At 34.3% G+C, this 21,359-nt stretch overlaps 1 long non-coding RNA gene across 1 annotated transcript; it reads left to right on the top strand.

The window, feature by feature from the left end:
• The first annotated feature begins 6,759 nt into the window (after positions 1-6,759).
• On the top strand, positions 6,760-8,453 carry LOC136211577 (uncharacterized). The gene is made up of 2 exons (XR_010678780.1): positions 6,760-8,044; positions 8,076-8,453. It is a non-coding gene; the product is annotated as an uncharacterized lncRNA (long non-coding RNA).
• Positions 8,454-21,359: the final 12,906 nt, after the last annotated feature.

The following is a 21,359-nucleotide window of genomic DNA, read 5'->3' on the forward strand; positions in this document are numbered from 1 at the left end:
GGTACTCTTGTATACTCAGTTGCTATTGTAAAAGGTTTGTGCTCTACCTTTAAAGAGCTCAGTAGAGGATTCTGAAAAGCTCGGAAGGAATTCCGGGGACTGGACGTAGGTGGAGAGGCCGAACCAGGATATGTCTGCTGAGTATATCTTTCTAACCCTTAACTCCTTTATATCTTGCTTGCTTAAACACTGCCTAGTAAAACACTAAAACGAACGCACGCTGAGTTGAGTGAACTGAGAAGCTGAGTTCAGGAATAGACTTAAGTGCTATCTCCTGACTCAAGAATAGAAGCAGTCTTAGTCATTAGTTGACTAAGCTTGTGTCTAAAACTACTCAGTACCACTGTGCTAAAAGACTAAGTTAAAGTCTTGTAAGAAAAGAATTCAGCCTTAACGGACAAAAAATTTAAATAGTTCCTAACCCCCCCCCTTGGAACTAATATTGTCACGTTACATGGGACCAACAGGAATCTCGGTCGCGACATATGTGTTTATTCCTGGTCCTCAACTGTTTCCCATCTCCTTGTATCGATCTTCTAAATTACGCGTACTTTTAGCTCGAAATTGTGATTTTCCTCTCATTTTTGCTCCGTTTTAGCTCATATTTGGATTTTACCAAATAATTGAGTACCTTGCATCAAAGAAACATATTTGAACGTAAAAGTACTCTAAATAGATATAATTAGCATGATTTCATGACAAAACTGAGGTAAATATCGATGTTATTTTAGGTATATTTTGGGCTTAACATAGCGCTGAAGAGAGTGGCATCATAACCAGAAACATGAGCTGCTATTTGATCTATCGCATTAACCAATTCTCCAATAATTCGGAGTGCTTTGATGCCAGAGGCAGCCTTCCGAACAGTCGCAACCCGGTTATAGAAGGTGCTATTTCAATTTACATCTTTAAGCCATCGAACCCTACTCTTCTCAGGAAGCTAAGTTTCTTTTTTTATGAAGCTTTGAATCAAGCAAAGAATGAGCTTCAAGTTCCTGCCGATGTAGATCAGACGAGTAACCCTGTTCAGACATAGCTAATTGAATACGCCTCACTGAGGCCTCAGCTTTAGAAATAGTCTCATCAAGTAAACCAAAAACTTCACGGTTCTATTTTCTCAATATCGGCCTAAGAGGTCGGAGCTTCGTACCCAGCAGCTACACTGGCGGAAGTCTAACAAACTGGCTCTTCCAGAACTCAGAAATAACATTGTGCAAACCGGCATGCGTCACCCACATGCCTTGGAAACGAAAGCGAGAAACCATAGGGGAACTGCTAGCGCATCAGAAAAGCATCGGACAGTGATCAGAGTGGTGCCTCGTTAGAACCGTGGTACTAAATGATCGCCAATAGTTTGAGAACTCCAGAGAGAATAATACTCTATCAAGTTGACTTTCAACTCGAGAAGATCCCGAGCGGCCATTACTGCAGGTATAGAATATGCCAGTTATAGGTTGATCAATGAGCATGTCGTCATCTATAAATTTGTGAAAGTCCCGGTAAGGGCTTCCAGCTGGAGCTCTACCCATTTTTTCATGTGACCCAAGCACCGCATTGAAGTCCCCTAACACCACCCAACATCCTAAAGCTCGACTCTTTTGCTCCAAAATACCCTCAAACCATTTGACTCGATGGTTCACCCATACACTCCATGCACTGCAATATCTAGCACCACAAACTACTCCTTGCAGTAGCTAACCGTAGTAAAAGGACGGATATTGTCCGAGACCAAAACCCATAAGGTAGGTAGATCCTTTTGGTTACAAACAAGTAGAGCCATTCCCAATTTGCTCCAAAACGAAGAAAGGACTAATAAGAAGTCAACCACAGGCTCAGCTAGGCACAAGATATCCAACTTATGTTGTAAGCATAAATTTAAGAGATATTGTTGAGTATCCAGACTTCTGATACCCCTACAATTCTAGAAGAGCAAGTTCATTTAAAACGAATAGGAGCTTTACTTACCCGTTGCACACGAGGTTGAGTTGTATCCGATTGTCGATGTTTTTTTATAGTCCTCCAAGGCTCCTCCTCTCTCTCCACGGCCCATGAAACCGTTGGCGAAGTCCTAAAATCATCCTCTGCATCAAAGGATGGGAGATTATCATTACTTGGGGAGGTTGGACGCTCAGGGGATGAGAATTCTCTAGTCGTATCGGCGATCTGAGGACTGACAGGTAGAGCATTGTCAAAGAATGCAGGTGGAGTAACATCAACCTAGGAAATAGGAGATTGCATCGCAGTGATGATACGGCCCATAATTTCCTGTACCTGAACCAATGAACCTTTCTGAACCATTGACGCCATCTGATTCCGTTAAATGCCAGCTTTCGTACTCTGCTTCTCAGTCTCTTTAGACGCATGAGCCTTTCTAGTTCCCTCAATACTTGGCTTTTTATTCTTCCTACAATCGTAAGACATGTGACCAATATAAGAGCATACCCGACAAAAGCTTGGAAGCCTCTCGTAAACTACTTCAATTGAAAGTTGTTTACCATTGCGTTCAATCCCCAATTTGACTGGCAACTTAGTAGCTAAATCCACATCAAGCAACAACCTCGCATAGTAGCCAGATTTCCTTCAAGTGTGGCATTATCAAACCTCAGTAATCCTCTGATTCCTTTAGCAATGTCCGCCAATATTTATGAATCCCAGTATTCCAAGGCAATGTGTACAAACGTACCCAAACCTGTGCATTAGATGACTTTTCTTCCTGAGGATCAAAGTCAGGGACCCAGGGTTGTAATCTGAAGGTGTCAGGTTTGACATTAATAATCCCCTTTCCCAGTACCAAATTCTTTGCCGCCAGTGATTCGAGAAAGACATGAAAATATTCTTTCCCGCCAGTTATCCTGAAGACCCTAAATCTTAGAAAGCGATTGCTTTAGCTCTGCCACTTTCCATGACTTATCACCTTTGTTCAACACAAGACGACCAATAAGAGAAAAAGAACAAAGCGCAATGCGTTTGTCATAAGCAGCCTGTGAAATTTGAATGGATTTTATGCCCCTAAATCCGATATAGTGCATGTTGAGGCTGGATTACTAACCACATATTTCTGGAGAGCTCCAATGTAAGAACACGCACGAGGCGGACCTACCTGCGAGGCTGACGTTACGTCTGAGTTAAATTTCAAATTTGGATTGAAGAGAACTCCGATTCCTACATAATCACAATCTGCAGCTGATGGTGGCGGGGCGGCCATTGCGAAGGGGTAGAACGCCAGTCAATGATGGTTGAAAAGACAGCGAAACAAAAGGGGCGGTGGCTAGGTCATCATCTCGACCTCAAAAAAAATTGAGTGATTTGATTGAAGATAAATTGAAATTGAGTAATCATTTTAAAATAACTCTAAATGAAGATCAATTATAAAATTTTAATGTTCCAGCATAGAATTTTTTTCTTTAAAAAATATTTTAAATATTATAAACTTAGGAATAAAGCTATATAAAATTGTAAACATTTTTTTATCTTCAGTAAACTTTATGGGTAAAAAGAAAGATTTAAAAAATAATGTTGGAATGCTAGCGAGGAAAGAGTAGACGCTAAACATAAACTCAGAAAGAAATGTCTTTCTTCTCGAAAGAAAGGGAAGTCTAGTCTTACTGGAAACCGGAACCCATAGCTATAGCGTATGAACGGAAGCAATTGGTGTCCACCAGCATATATGTGTTCTTTAAAACAACAACAACTTGTATTAATGATATCAACTATATCCATTCATTTTATAAGCCTATTAGTATATATAAATTTATCCCCCTCATTTATAAATGCACAATGTTTAATGCATTTATTCACTTGTAGATTTTCTCTATTTAAATTCTCTATTAACCAAAAATAAAGTTCATTTTTTAATTCCTTATATCATACTCCATCCGTTTCATATTGCATGTCCTTTTAGAGAGTTGTATAGAAATTAAGGATATTGGAAAAAAGACATTGTTGCCCCTTATTTATTGATTCTAATATTTATTTATTCTATAATAAGTCCATTATTCTAATTAATTTCTGTAAACTCGCGTTTTATAGTGGAGAAAAAGATGACTTAATGTGTACTCATATAAAATGACATGTAATATGAAACAAAAAAGAATCTCTAAAAAGACATGTAATATGAAACGGAGGTAGTAAGAAATTATCAAATATGAATTTTCTCATTTGATTAATTTCAACACAAAGTTTCTTTCAATTATTTTCTACTCAAACGTGTTCATTCATTTGAGGGTCGTCAGACAATCTTCAAATGGATCCTCTCTCATTTAAAATTGTTTGCGTACACTAAGACGTTAATTCAATTAATATCAAATAAATTCTAGTTTTTAATTTTTATTTGTCGCATATTATAATTTTTCTAATACAAGTGTTATAATTTAGACATATCAAATCTTGCAAATGTCAATTTGTGGAACTTGATATTACCCAGAAGAAATATCTTAGGGTTCGATGTTGAAATCAATCTGGATGCCACGAGTCTTAGAAATATCACCAAAGAAAAAAAAAAGCAATCCATGTTTGCAAGATTGCGCAAAGGCAATAATTTTTCTGTCATCATCCAGATGAAGGATTGAAAACAAAATATCTCACCGTAAAAAATTATCAAATTTTTGGCAAATTTGAAAAAAAGACATGACCACTGGAAAACATTTACATTATTACCAAAAGCTCGTTATGACTAGATGCACTTGTGGCTGCAAGATTTTAAACGTGTGAGCGAATATAATTCTGTTCATTTCAAACTTACCTTCCAATAATTAAAATTATATAGAGAAAAAATTTTATTGATGATGATATGCTAGAAAAAGTCTTTTCTACTTTCCATGCATCTAATGTGCTCATGCATCAATGATATATATAAAGAAAAAATTTAAGAAATATTTTGAATTAATGAAAGTGAATGCTACCACTGTGATACGACATACATATCATTTTTTAAAATACTTAGTTCAATTTTATTAAACACCATCTAAGAAAGAAACTTAACTAATTTTGTTTTCAATAATCATGGTGTAATTGATATAAGGCAAAAAAATAGTATTAGACCCTGATCTTTCATTTTTTGGTACATTAAGCCCTTTATCTTTGTGGTGAAGCTCTTAGCCTAGTGGTTGAGAGCTTACCTATGACTAGGGAGGTCATGGGTTCGAATCACATCCGGATTTGGTGGGGATTTTTCTTTCTTCTTTAATGTAAGAGCATTGTGCTCAAATTTTTTAAAAAAAATAAAAAAAAGCTCTTTATCTTTTATTTGGATATATTAAGTCTCTGATCATTTTTTTTATCTCATTAAGCCATTGATCGCCAAATTAGTAGGTTGTGAATATCTAATTCTGTTAAAAATACGTTATTAACTTCATCTGTATTTGAAATTATTAAAAAAATATATTTTTTACAGTTTTAATTAAGGTTTTTACAATTTTCTTTTGCCACATTACACATCCAAAACTGCTATCAAACAGTAAAAAATACATTTTTTGAATGCAGGTGCAATGAATAACAGTCAATTAACCGAATTTTATGTTATAGTAAAAATAAAGGAATTGATTATTTTGATACTTATTCTCATGTTACTAAAATCTCTAGTATTAGAACTTTGATTGCTATTTGCAGCTATACGTAGTCTTGTAGTAGATCAAATGGATGTAAAAACTTCATTTAGATGGTGATTGAGAAGAAGAGCCTTATGTTCTACAACACGAGCGACGTGTTGCTCTTGGTCAAGAGAAAAAAGTATGCAAATTGAAAAAAGAGTCTATATATGACTTTAAACAAGCTTCCAAACAACAATATGAAAACATTATCAGAACTCTAGTATCTAAAGGTTGTAAATGGTTCTCATACTTGTGTTTATTGCAAATCCTTTGGAACCAATTATGTCATTATATTCTTATATGTGGATGACATGTTAATCTCGGGCACTAATATGGAAAGAGAAGACACATACACATTAGACATAATGCAACAAACAAAATCTTAAGGAATGGAGTAATTCGCTTAGAATATGTGAGGTTTGAGCAGAATTTAGGAGAACTTCTTACAAAGGGATTACCAAGAAGAGTTGTTCTTGAAACATCGAATGGGAGTGGGGCTAAATTCCACAGATCAAGATAATATGGTGGACGCCTTTATTGGTCATATAAAGTCATATTTATCTTTTTTTTTGCACTATATTTCCATTCCTAAGATGTAAGAAATTGCATGGTGTGCCTATAACCCATTGTGTGGTGACTCATTATAATGAACTTGGTGCATTGTATGATGAGTTGTGAAAAATTCTTAATGATTTTGTTTTGAAATCACCTATGCAAGTGTGAATGTATGTGCAAAGAATAGAGGAGATTCATAAACCAAGCAATTGAAAGGTACAATCTTGCAGCAGCTAATGTCTCCTATATCAACTCTCCAAAAAACATTGGCATTGCTCTCCAGAGTTTGGTAGAGATAGAGGTTTTGATAGAATCTTCTATATCAACAACTTCAACTACTGAGCTTGAAAACAGCCCATCACACTACTCATACCCGTCTCCTTATCCCTCTCATCTTGCAGAGAGAGAAGAACAATCAGAGTTTATTACACATAGAGCTAAGGATTTTCTTTCCAGCATAAATGATATAGAACATAAGGTTTATTAAAACTTCTGAGTGTGGATGAGAGGTTTCAAGGATGATTGAGGCTAACAATATAAGGGTTGGATACTCTGACCCATATGTATGGTAATTTCTTTAGCCTTTCCTTTTATAAACAACCTTAATATTCTATCATTGCACATGGTTATTCTTCTTTTTAACCATAGTTATTAAAGGTGCACCTATGGCGCATGGCGCACCAGGCGCAGGCCTTAGCGCCATGGCAGGTGCCTATCTTCAGTGCTCTTTTTAACCAGGCTTCTATACTAAAGAGCACCCCTTGCGCTTATATGCCAACTTTGTCCTTCAATGATATATCATTGAGTACTGCCATAGACTGGATGAAAGTAAGTGTTTTCTTCTCATAAATTGGACTGCTAAAAATAAAGCTGTGTTGTAGCAAAGTCGGACCTGATTTTTTATTGTTCTGTTGTTTCTGTTATCATTTCTAGGTGGGTCGCTTACATTGTCTATATCCTTGGTGGCAAGATGCAACTGTTAATTTTATGCTTGGTGGTGGTTACAGCATTAGCAATCTGATAAATAAGGTACTGTCAAAATTTTATTTTTTCTTGACATTTTTTCCATGTCCTTCAAACTGCACAAGTTAAAAAAAACAACTCTTGAACTATATTGCATGAAGTCCATATTACTGATTTATGAATGGCGAAATCTCATGCAAGTTGCCTATGAGTTTTTTCATTTGGAAAGCTTATCCTAATTTTGTCTTCATGTTGTGTTCATGAGAACGGATAATTGTGTGGTATAATTTTAGTGCAGTTTCTTGTCTAAGTGAAATTTAAAGTTCAATCAGATTGGCTTCAATCACTGCTACAAATGTGCACTTGAGGTATATCAGCTTCTACTCTTTCGTGTGTAAGCACCATCTTCTCCTTTTTAGCTTGTGTGAATAATCATAGTTTAAATGGTGAATTTTATTGTCATTTCATAATTCTTTCCTAGTAGTCGATAAGGAATCATTCTTCTTGTCTCTTAATCCCTAATTCACCTACATCGGCACCTCTCAGTTCCTAATTAACCAGCGCGAGCTCGTCTAGATGTAGGTAGGGCTCTATTCTACATTATCTCATGTCACCTCTCATATGTTTGCCTGTTCTGCACTGTTTTTCACTTAAGGGTCTTGGTGAAAATGGTGGCGAGTCTTGTAGTTTTCAAAGTTCTCCAAAGTAAGTCTCTATGTCCCTCTGTAGAATGGAAATGACATTTATCCTTCAGCCATGGCTGCTTATTGCTCCTTTGTAGAGTTTTCATTCTTCTTGTAGTGTCATATTCTGAAACATTTTTCATTACTGAACAGTTTTCTGGAGCAAATGTTCAGGCTAGAAAGAAGCTTGCTAGTTCTTTTGGAGCACTGTTGGGAGGCAGAACGTTCAAGAGAACATTTGAGAGTGTCGTCAAGGTATTATTCATGTAACTCATTTTTTTTATAGTCCACAATTGAAGAGATTGAAGGAACAGTTAACAAAGATAAAAAAAACCAATTGCAAGGAGAAATGGAGGAGAAAGTTATCCAACTTGAAGAAGTAATGGAGGAGAAAATGAAACAAGTGGATCAAAAAGTGAGGAAGAGCTTGACATTAATCATAAACAAATTGGTAGAAGTTAATCCCAATCTCAACATTGATATTGAGGATATATATGGTGGCATTTCAAATGAAAATGAGAATGCTACTGTCTTTTCTAAGGAATCTGAAGGATAGGTTACATTATTATGACTTTATTATACTTTTTATTATGTGTTTTGGATCATTTGAGAATTTTAAATTTCATTGTTAATATATTGGCCTATTATGGTTTTGTAATTGCAATTAAGGGTTTTTTATGCTATTATTTAAATTCGAAAATTTCTTTTAATTTTTTTTAGTGTTGCACAAGTTAAAGATTATGTTGCATATATTACAGTGTTATATTAAAAATCGTTAAAATTTCAAGCAAAAAGCGTTGCTATGAACATAATATAAAAAAAAGTTGCTATAAAAGTGTTAAATTAAAAAATGTTAAATTAAAGAGTTGCTTAAAAAGTGTTACATTAAAAAATATTGCAAATTTTATACGAAAGAGTTGCTTGAAACAAAAAAAATGTTAAATTAAAAAGTGTTGCAATTCTATATAAAAAGTGTTGCAACTAAAAAACAATGTTGCATAAAAACTTGTTGCAAGAAAGTTCAAAAGTGTTGCTTATAATTTTATTCGATAATAGTGTTACATGTTCTACGTTATAGGCAACGCTTTCATTTAAGTAGCTATAGGATAGGAAAGTGTTGCCACAGATACGTGTAGCAACATTTGTATCGATGTTGCTAAAAATGTGAAAAAATGTTGCTTAAGACATCTTTAGCGACGTGCGAAAAAGCAACTCTCTTTTCTGAAAAAAAAAACTGTTGCCAAAACTTCTTTAGCAACACAATAACGACTTTAGCCAACACTTGCTTGGTGTTGCAACAGACCATCTATGGTGTAGTGTTCTGTGAAAGACTTAGGATATCTTTCTAGAGCACTTATAAGACACAAGTTGTGTGCATGGCCATTAAGAGCACTATATTTATTTTCATCATGGAACAACAACATTTTCATAAGGGTTTTCTACGTGTTGTAGGGGTCTCATTTTCAGTTATTGAAGTTCAAGATTAATTCAATTCTTTAACTAAAATCGTTGCCTCATTTCACTACTTATCAATTAAATCTAAAGTCATTGATACTTAAGTTTAAAAGAACCTTTTCTTGCCAAGAAAAATGTCCTATTCTTTTGTTTTTAAAACAACAACGCCATTTGTTGGGGATTGTTAGAAAAATGGCGTGTCTAAAGGCGGGTTGGTTTTATGTTTTACTCCTTATCCCACATTACTAGTTCGGGAGTTTTTTACTCAAGTTTATAACGAGTTGGTTTTTAACAAGAATTTGAATTGTGTAAGGCATAGTGTCAGTAAATGAGTCATATGAGTATGGATGCGCAACACTTATTTTGTTCTAAAATCAACGAGGGCCAAAGTTTTTATGAAATTCTGAATGCTTTTCCTATTTAAACTATTCTTCGTCTAAAATTAATAAGAGAGAATCATTGGTGTTTTTATTGTTACAACAGTTGAAACGTTTATATTTAAATTCATTGTTAAATGCTAAAAAAATTTGCAAATTTAATTTCAAAAAACGACTGCAATTAATTTCTTCTATGTTAATTTCTTTATTCAAACTCTAGATATACTTCTCTTTTTTCATTCATTTTACATAGAAAAAAAATCTTCGCCTTCTGGACTGCTTTTTCACTACAACCATTTCCATTTTGTTTTTTGGTAAGCTTATTCTTGTTGTTCCAAAGCTCTTACTCTGAGTGTATGCATTGCGATCTTATTGTGTTAACCTTAGGGAGAAATTTGATGTTTAAGATTTCACCTCCGTCTGTTGAAAATTACTTTCAAGGTTGCGGTAATTCCACTACCTAATATCATTTTCCAATTTCATCACTGTTTGTTTTACTCTTTCATTCAGAGTGTTCTTCCCATAAACACTCTAATACCAAAGTCAATAACCTTGTCAAAGTTACTAAGAAACAATCCAATTTAACACTTTTAAACTGAGCATTATTTTTTAAACTAAAACTCTAAAATTTTAAGAATGAATTTGCTTTTAAAAACCTTTGTTATTATGATTTTGAAGTTCATCGATGGTTTTGTTCAATTTTTTTTATATTGAGTCAGATATTCATTGAGCAGATTTTGTGATGATCTTGCCAATCTAAATACTAATAAAGCACGTTATGTAACATTTTGTTCTTGATGAGGTGGCATCGAGGTGGAAGGCCTAAGCAAGGAGCATCCCTAAACGATGGTGATGAGACATGAATGAACTTAATCCTGCATAATGAAGAGGGGGTGACTGAGTTATATTTGTAAAGTGTTTTTCCAATATACTTATAAATGTATTTTAAATCCACGAGGCTCAATGAATGAGATCTCGGCTAGAATGAACAATGTGTACATGGTATTTAACCATGTTCTTACATATTATTTTTAGACTTTTAACATGATTAATGTCTTAGGATAATGTTTCCATAAAATAACAAAGATGTAAAGGAATATAGGATCTTTTTAGCAAATTGAAACCGAGACCGTGCCAGAGGTTTGGTGAAAATATTCGTCAATTAATCAACTGTGGAAATATATCACACAACAAGTGATTTTGATCGTAATTTATCGCATGAAAATTAAAAGTCATCTCCAAATACTTTCTTTGATTATGAAACATTGAATTAGACATCAAATAAACAGGGCTAAGATTACCATACCAAAGGATCAGTGCGAGTTTCAAGGGAAACCCAATCTCACAAAGTAATATACGGACCTAACTTAATTCAGAAACTACTGATGTAATTGACTAATGTTGGTGTGCCCTAGTTCGTAGGCATTGGTCCTGCAATATGTATTAGACATTTTGTACATTGTTTGAATACATTGTATATGTGTTATATGAATAAAGGCAATAATTCATAATGTTTATGTCTTGTGCTATGAAACATGTATGGAGTATCCGTTGATTGATAATCATGAAACGTCCGAGACCTGTTCTATTCGTGGGAACGAATATAACTAAAGGTCTATGCATCTAGTATCTGTGTAGTTGTGTAGGAAGCCCTACTTCAACACTTGTATAGTCAGATATGGATACAGGTACGCATTGATGTAGCTCAATGTAGGACTGGATCGATCCGCTCTAGAAAGATTCATGGTGAACATGTCATTGATCTTTCTAAGTGTAGAACTCTATTATCTCCAGACCTATTTCATTATATTACGTGGGATGCGGTTCACTTTGATATGCGCCTAATAGGTCCGTAATAGGATGCCAAATACGGGTATGTTGGGTGGATCATTGAACACATTGTTGCGGATAGATGAAGTGATGAGATTACCACTCGCCTAACGGTGAGCCGATATCACCGGCCACTTGAGAAGTGGAACTGAAGAAGTGTGTGGCCACACCCTGATAAGTAGTTTACTTATCTGATTCATCAGTTCACTTTAGATCAAGAAATATAATAAACCGCATAGAGAATGACAGTCACCATGTCTCTGGTTTATAATATGGATATGCAAATGGTAAGAGATACTGAGAGATCATCTACTGGGTTTCATGTGTCTTCTATAGACGGCTGAAGTAATTCGTATCAGCCAAGGGCCTTAATGGTTTGCTTGAACCCACTTATGGTCATTGAGCTTTAGGCCCATGTCTGGTTGAGGATGAACCCTTAGGATCGTGCACACACAACTCGTGGAACTGAATAATAGTATAATATTAAATACATGTTATGTATTTAATCAGAATAAAATATGTTAATTAATTAACAAAGGGATAAATTGATTATTTGTTATTTAAAAAGTTAATCAATTTGATATTTAATTGGTTATGGTTCATTAATCAAGTTTCCAAATGTAATTAATTAATCAATTGATTAATTAGGTTGCATAGGATAAATTATCAATTGAACCATAATGCAATTAAATTATATAGGGCCATAAATATATATGTGGGATTATTTAATTAGGCCTATTTGATCCTAATTGAATTAAATATGATCTATAGGGTTATATTTATTATTAGGGATCAAGGAGGGACTAATTAGAAATTAGCCAACTAAAGTGGGGTAATTAAATTGGGCCTATTTGGACCTAATTGAATTAAATATAACATGTAGGGTTATATTTATGGTTAGGGACCAAGAAGGGAGTAATTTGATATTAGCCACTTAACCTAAACCTAATTGACATAGGTATTTATTAAATAAGGTTTAGAAAGCTAATTATCACTTGCCTCCTCCTTGGAAATTTTGGCCCCCCTAGTCCATGCACAAAGTTCTTCGTGTTCTACTTGCTTAGATTATTCTGAATCGATTACGGCTAGCACCGGTTCAGTTCCTGCAGTCGTCTCTAGAAGAGACATCACTCATAAGTTCCTGGATCTGTGTTTTAATTTTGTTTTGAAGTTTACTCCGTGGTAGTCTGACACGATCTTAACTGGATTATAGAAAATCTAACCATAGTTTTCCGCTGCATTTGGTTAATTTTTTATGACTAATCCCCAACAACTAATACTCAGCCTCTTTGAAAGAACGTGAAACTATGTTTGTTCTTAGACGACCAGAAAATGACATAACCACTTGTAGACTTCCTATCATCCTGACAATCTTTCCAATCTACATCCAACAAACATTGTAACATGTAGTACCACAAACATAACACAAAATCCTCTTAACCTTACACAATTTCACCTCTGTAGGGCCATGCATTAAGTGTGACACTTTGTTAACTATAAAGCAATGTAGGGACATGTAATAATAAGGTATTGCAAAATACCAACCACTTGACGATAATTGGACAGGTCAGGCAAAGAATCCCCTTCTTTATGGTCAACTTCTCAACTCGATTTGTAGGACTCAAGACATACTTAAAACCCAACATATTCATACGTTCTAAAAAGGGCTTACATTATTTTAATTGATAACAATGAGAATATTGGGACACCACATTCCCTCTATGTAAATATTTCTTCTAATAATATTTGTTTAGTAACTATACCATTCCTATTTACTATATATGTAGACTTATAATTAGTTAGAAATAAAAGGAATTCCTATCCTAATCAGAAAAGGCTTCCTAGTTTGGCTAAGGTTATTATTAAGGAAAGAAAACTCTATATACCCCCTATTATATGAGAATTTTGGCTACCCTATAATTTGGTAGAGAGAGGATTTTACTAAACCCTAGCCAAAATAGCGGATAATATTTCTCCATTGTTCTTCATTCTTAGTTCATGTGGATCACCATTGGAGGTGTTCTATACTTTCGTACTTTGACTGTTGATTTAAACATCTTATAAATCAAAGGTTATGCACTACAAGAGGTAAACATAAGCAAACTTATTGTTTAAGATATACTTTCTTATCAATGAACGGATATAACAGGATCCATGAGATTGGGAAAAGAAAATTTAAATTTTTTGACGTGCTTATATAGACTCTTTGCATGTTCTTTTCCCAACGTTTGTTGCACTTTAGTCTTACTAGATGACACTGTAACTATTGCAATATTTTTCTCAAAGAATCTACTAATTATGGACCTCCTAAATATAAGGCCAATTGTTCATCTTCTTTCGCTTTGAAGGGCTTGATTGAACGGTTACCTTTGCTCGAAAGGCCTTATTCTCTTGAACTTATTGTTGGACCTCTTAAGTTGATGGACCTTCTTGTTTTGATACCTTTGGAAACACTATTGGCAATACAAGTGAAGTAGTCAAGAAATTGATAGGTATAACTATGCTTCCAATTTTAATCTTCTGGATTACTTGTTTTGCCACCTTCTTTGCTCCCTTTTTAATTGAAGACTGACCTAGTACATTTTCTTCTATAAGGTCATAGCCTTCTTGGTGCTTTTAAGGGGCCTGTTTCGTTAGAGCATATTCTTTTTAGTTCTTATTAGAGGAAGTGGAAGCTTTTTGTGGCAGGCAAGATGATAGTGGTTGCTAAGTTCTTTAATTGGAGGAAGGAAAAATCGAGGTTGCGTTCTCTTTTAGACTTTATCACTTCTATTCTTGTGCCCCCTTCCAAGTCTTCTGTTATTATCTTTATAAACTTCTTGCTCTTGTTGTTTTGTTTTTGAACCTAAAATTATGGAGCCCTTCTCGATACTTTTCTTGAATGACTAAATCTTCTTTCTTTTGGCCTTCTATCTTTTAGCCCCTCTATGTTTCAAGGGTTGTCTAAGATTGACATTGATGGTTTGCATTAAGGCTACAAAAGGAAATATTTATTCATTTATCATCATGACCTTGTCTAGAAATTTTGAAACTCCTATATTGGTTTGGTCTTGGATGAATTTCTTGAAGGTCCAATATGAATTAGTTGAGTGATTTTATGAGTCATGATAGTTGTTATATGTGTTCATTAGGATCTCCTCCTTAATAGGAAACTTATTATATGTAGACCAAGAAATGAAATTCTCCCTAAGGAGAAAATTAATTATTCTCTGGTTATTGTCACATCGAAAGTAAACATGGAGCAACAATATTGGGTGACATCTTATGATCTTCTTATGTGTTAGAAGTCACAGTAGAAGACATACATGGACCCACTGTTCGAAACGAAGGCCGCCTAGACCGCCTAGACGCTCGAAATTAAGAATCCGTCCCAATTTTCTCCAAGTAGTCCCTCTAGGCATTTTATTGACTCGTAGGCCATTTTTAGCCGCCTCACCTCTGCCTAGGCCGCCTTGGCGCCGCCTAGACTGCCTTAGCGATAATTAACAAAAACATTTTTTATTGTGAATTTTTTTTTGTTTATTATAATTCACTTTTAAGTTGTTTCAATAATATTGTTGTTGAATTGCTGATGTTTGCACATTTTTAAAGATATATGTTACAAATATACATATTTTTCTATATTAAATAAATTTATATTATTATTTTTAGATAGTATAATATATATTTTAATTGAATTTATATAAAGATTAACAAATAAAATATACAAAAATATAAATCCAATTAATCCCCGATTAATCTCCGACTAATCTCCGATTAATCCCCAAGGGCCCTGTCCGCCCGATTTGCGTCTAGCGTTTTTTACAACATTTCATGGACCCACATTCTTCAAATTTACCATGACTTTTGAATTATGGACCTCCTAAAAGTAAGTTCCTAATTCTCAAAAGGTATTCATATTCACTAACTTTGATCGACAATTCGTAGAAGTACCTAAACGTCATTCCCTAGAACTTCTTAGGCAAATCGATATCCAACCCCCTTTGGGCCATCTACATTTATTGAATTAGCAATTTTACCCTTAACGTTAGCAAGTTTAGTTATTTACAGACATCATTATAAAATACATATGTTTTGTTCCTTATTCTGTACTCATTGTATATCCGTTGTTTCTAAAAAAAGATTTCATATTTTTTGTGATTTAATAATTGAATTGGAGATTAATACTTTTAAATTCGGTAAAATATTTAATTTTTTTTTGTCCAACTCGTACAAAATACATTATATTTTTTATTTTATTTTTAATTTTTTTCCATGTCTAATTTTATATTTGTGATATGTTACTAATTAGTGATAAAAAATGATGCGGATATGAAGTGTAAATACCAAGATTGATGATCGAGAAGACAATTTGTGAATTATTTCTCAAATTGACCTAACTTATCAATGTTAGGGGTAAAATTTCGCTTGACTACCAACGTTAGGGGTAAAATTACATCATTTTAGACATTAGGGGTATTTTTACACCTTATTATCCCTATAATATATTTTGAATTCGGTTTTATACGTTTGAATTTTATGTTTATTAAGATTTTGATTTTTAAATTTAAAAATTAAGTTTATTAACATATTGTGTAAAATGTAAATCCTCTTGTGGGTTTTACCATCATTTTATTTGATTTTACATAATAGATTAAATGGGTCATATTATTTTTTATTCATTTAGTTAATCGGGTTAAATGAATCAACTCGTATCAATTTATTTAATAAATAGATCATTTCGTGTTAATCCATTTAGAAAATGGATCGTGTCAGGATTAATCCTTAACAGGTCATCAGAGTAGATCAACAAAATCGTTTATGACTGGTGAATTAAATCGTGCACACGCAACTCGTGGAATTGAATAAATGTATATGATCATAAATAGTTGTTATATATTTAATTGGAATAGAACATGTTAATTAATTGTCAATTAATTAACATAAGGGATTAATTGATTATTTGTTATGTAACAAGTTAATCAATTTGATATTTAATTTAGTTATGGTTAATTAATTAAAATTCCAAACGTAATTAAGTAATCAATTTTTTTTGAGGAAACAGTAATTCATAAATCAAAAGGAACAATGAGCACATATAATGTCATGCAACCAAATCGGTGCAGAGAAAGCAATAAACTCGCTAGCATTGGATAGAGCATGTCGTGCAATGACATGGGCACCCCTATTCGCTAAACGCTGAATAAAAAGACACTTTAAAATCGTGTCGAACACTTAAAATAAGTTTACAATCATTAATGATAGAGCCGAAATCAGAAAGGTCAGGGGCCAAAGAAGTAAGGCTATTAACCACAGAAAGCGAGTCACATTCAAAATAGACATTGACACAATGTAACTCAACAACCCAGAAAATCGCATCCCTTAATGCCATAGCCTCTAGAATGCGTACCTCCCCAATCAACGGTGTTATTCTGCTACAGCACGCCATAAAGGAGCCGTCTGACGAGCGTAGAAGAGCCCCCACACCCCCTCGATTTTCAGAACCGAATGTAGCAGCATCGTGTTAAGACCAAAATATACCTAAAATATCATTAATATTTATATCAGTTTTGCTATGAAATCGTGCTGTTTATATCTATTTAAAGTACTTTTACGTCCGAATATGTTTCTTTCATGCAAGGTACCTAAATATTTGGTAAAATCCAAATAGGAATGAAAACAGGTCAAAAACGAAGGAAAAACCCTAAGTTACGAGCCAAAAAGACGAAGAATTCAGCACACCGATACGAGGAAGACGGGAACGGAGTCAGAAGCGAGAGGAACATCCCGAATCTCGGCAGAGATTCTGGAATCTCGGTGGAGATTCTAGGTCGTGACCGAGATTCCCTAATCTCGGTCGCGACACGCCTTTTTCAGGCACTTCGTGTCAAACCCGATCCAAAATAGAATCAGATATGACAGTGAGACATTACCACATACATGAATGAGCCGGAAGTAACATCTCACAATCAAATGTTAAGAATTACAAATCATGTTTGAACTTAAAAACATTTTCTACATATACTTTTACATTTGTAAAAGGTCGAAAATCGTTTATAATTTCCAATTACGAATCGATCGTTTTACCAATACGAGTTCGAAACATAGAAAATTACTCCAATTCTAACATGTTAACTTTTAATTTGCCTAATCTCATAAATTAACACCATAATTGGACATTCAAACCAAAATCTGACATACCACAACTTCTTTATCCTTCCAAAATTGGCAACTCGGGTGCCAAAACATTCACAAGCACAAAACAAATCTATATCTACATGTACAAAATGGTATGCAATACCCTAGAAGACGACTTGGACAATCGTGGCCGTATCCAATCCCCGCCCTAGTGTCGAACACTTCTCTCAGTACCTCGTACTTCTTCGTCTAAAAACATTAAAACATTTAAAAATACGAGACAAAAATCTCAGTAAAAAAACTATCAACTATAGAAACTAGTTTTTACTTAAAATAGCTATATGTATACATTTGTGAAAACATTTAACCAAACCAAACCTTAAACTTTTTAACTTGTAAACAACATCGAATTAAAACAGAATTTTAATCAATAATCTCAAATCAAACTTAATCAAAATGTAATGATTCTTATATAAACGTTTACTAAAAACCAAAGTTCGAATCAAATTCAACATCGTATCCATCACCGAGTATCCCCTCGTAAATCAATCCACAACACGTAAACATCACGAGACGTCTTTTTAACCATGCCTAATCCTGTATTGGTCTTACCCAACACTTCGCTGCCAATACCCGACTAGGTCTTTAGACTGTGTACACTGGTCATGTTCCTCACTGAACATGGTCTTCAAATATCAAACCACCCGTCCGGACTACTCCTGATGGATACAAACTTTACCCAAAATCCAACCAAACTTCAATTGTATACATTTTCTCATCAAATAGATCAAACTTTACTTCAATTATCAATAAATCGAAATCCAACGTTTACTGAACCAAAATAGCAATTGAACCCCTGAAGAAATCCAATTTAACACTAATTGACAAAAATATTATTAAAATCCTTAAAGAAATCCAATTGAACACTAATTGAACCAAAATAACATTAAAACCCTTAAACAAATCCAATTGAACACTAATTGAACCAAAATAACATTCAAACTCTTAAAGAAATTCAAATCAACATCAATTGAACCCAAATAGCACTTAAACCCTTAGGGAAACCAATTTCAACATCAATTGAACCAAATCATAATCAAACTCTTAAGAAAACCAATTCAACATCAAGGTATGAATCAAAATAGTCCAAAAATTACCATTGTGAACTCATTTTCTTCAAACTTGAACACAAACTCAAATCAATAACCAATACTCAAATCATTTCTAGGAAAACCCTTAGGAGACAAATTCAAGAAAATTTATAGCTCAATATACATATATTTATACATGCAAACCAAAAACTAATTTATAGTTACTTACCTTAGCCTAAATTTGAGAACAACACCACCAAAACCCTAAATCTGTCCCAAATCTGCCTAGCCTGTATTCTTTGTACACTACTCCAAATCAAAATCCCTCCAGTCAGAAGTTGCTTCTATGTGTCTAGAGTCTCTAGTAAAATTTGAGGTGATTTGGATGGTTAGATCTCCGGCAACACCCAAAACGGTGGAGCTGCCCTGTTTTTGGTGGTGGTTGAAGGTGGAGGAGACAGGAGAGAAAATGGAAGAAGAACAATGTAGAAGGTAGTGTTTTGATCAAAATGATCAATAATTCTAAATCTATCCTATATACAGGCCTTGATTTGAGTGGATAATTATTCACTTTGGTCCTCCAAAAATCTAAATTTTTTTAAAACTTACCCTAAACTTATAATTGTTATAAAAATGTGCAATTACCCTCAAAACTATACCCGTAACACCCAATTAATCAACTAATCCTAAAAAGAATATAATATAACTTAGGGTTCGGGGTATAATAAATAAAAAATTAAGGACACGGACGTGACACTTCGCCTGTTCGTTTCGAAGGATAAAAATTGCTCCCCTAATCTCGGCAGGGATTCCATGATCTCGGTAACATCAGAAATTCCTGCAGCACATCCTTCACATGTTGAAAATCAAAGAAACGCGTATGTTCGAGTGGATAGAAACGTGTCTTCACAGCAGACACGATCCTTCAACACGACTCTTCAACATCTATAAATAAAGAGTTTAATTCAGAGTTGTGGAGAGTTAGGTCTTGTTTGATAACCCATCTAATCACTTAAATTAAAATATTAAGCACTTATTTAATTTAAGTGTGTTTGATAACAATTGTTTCTCTACCACTTAAATGAGCTAATTAAGTTAAAAATCACTTATTTTGATAAGTCAAAATATTTAACTTAACATTTTAAGTTAAACATTATCAACTAATATTTTTATAAAAATTATATCATTCAATACTTTCAACACTTATAATATTCAGCACTTAAAATTCAATACTTATTTTTTCAGCACTTAATTTTCAGTTTTATCAAACAACACCTTAAATTAATGAAGAAGAGTGCAGAATTTATGCAGAAACTCTGACTCAGAAATGAGTCAGAGATTAGATTTTATTTCTGTAAAAGCAATTTGATGTACACACATTGTTCTTAAATTAATTACAAACACAGTAGCAATTAGATTTAGATTAAGATATGTTCAAGACTAGTTTACGTTTTGGTAGTAGAAGAACCATCTATATTCCGAAGATTCAGCGAGAAGATTAAGTAGCGGATTCGACCCCGGAGCCTGACAAACTCTAACGAGGTTTAAGGAAAGGATTGACTACCCGGAACTCCAATGTCGTTTTGAATGCTTCCATGATTTTTATTCTCTGTAAACTTGTATCAATTCACACTTCATCTAATAAAGTTTATTCAATTCAACATATTTTTATGTAGCACTTTGGTAAATGATCCGAAGTAAGTTCTGGCGTTTTCATCAAAACGTAGTTAAATTCAATATCTTTACAAGGAAACTTTGCTGAACACTTGGGCAAATTCATTCTTATGGACGATATGATCGTTAGGTCGGCTTATCGGAAATAAGTATTAATTTGATTAAGGTAGCGATCTTGCCCAACCGTAGGAAGATCGTCTGCGGTTCAAAGCCTTTTAATTGAAGGAGTTTACATTACTACACATTTATAATTTTTACAAAGTTTAAAGTTGTTTTCTTTGCTTAATGCAAACGAGTACAATTATTCTCTTATTTTAAACACTAAACGTTTCTGTTTTGTAATTCATACTCAAAACAGAATTGATTTCTAACATTCTACATATTTTCCAATCTGATTCTTATTAATTCAATCTCAAAACCAAATTCAATTAACGATTATCTATTAAATAAATCTTAAGTCGTATTTAAACTATATTAAAATAAGTTTTTGTGAAAAAACGTTCCATGTGGGATCGATATCTTTTTATTACTACAAGCGAAACCGTGCACTTGCGGAAATCGCTCAACACATCGGTATTGCACTTAATCGATCCACGGGGCGGTCTGATCCATCTGACGGACTGGCGAGCACCACAACGGACATGGGCAGATTGAGATGCTGATATAGGAGCTGCACCAACACGCACTTCCTGTTTTGGCAATGGAACGCCTGAACCACCACCCTCCTGTACCGAAATACATGCTCCGCCAACACCAACACCAGCAGGCTACTGTAAGATGCCGATGCCACCCATATGCCGCTTCTCCTGTTGAAGCGAAGAAACAGCAGCAGCAGAAACCATCCTTGGAGATGATTCTGCTACTGTCGTGGACTGCACTAAACGGGACTGACGCCATTCCGCAAGGTACTGAACCGCATGTGCAGTCACTTGGGTAGGCAACTGAACCTTTCTCTCCCAAACCAACTTATTCCTCTGTGACCAAATCACCCAAAGGGTTAATGCAATTGTAGACACCGAGTCGGAT

The sequence above is a fragment of the Euphorbia lathyris genome, chromosome 1 (genome assembly GCF_963576675.1).
Source record: "Euphorbia lathyris chromosome 1, ddEupLath1.1, whole genome shotgun sequence".
NCBI classification, from domain to species: Eukaryota; Viridiplantae; Streptophyta; class Magnoliopsida; order Malpighiales; family Euphorbiaceae; genus Euphorbia; species Euphorbia lathyris.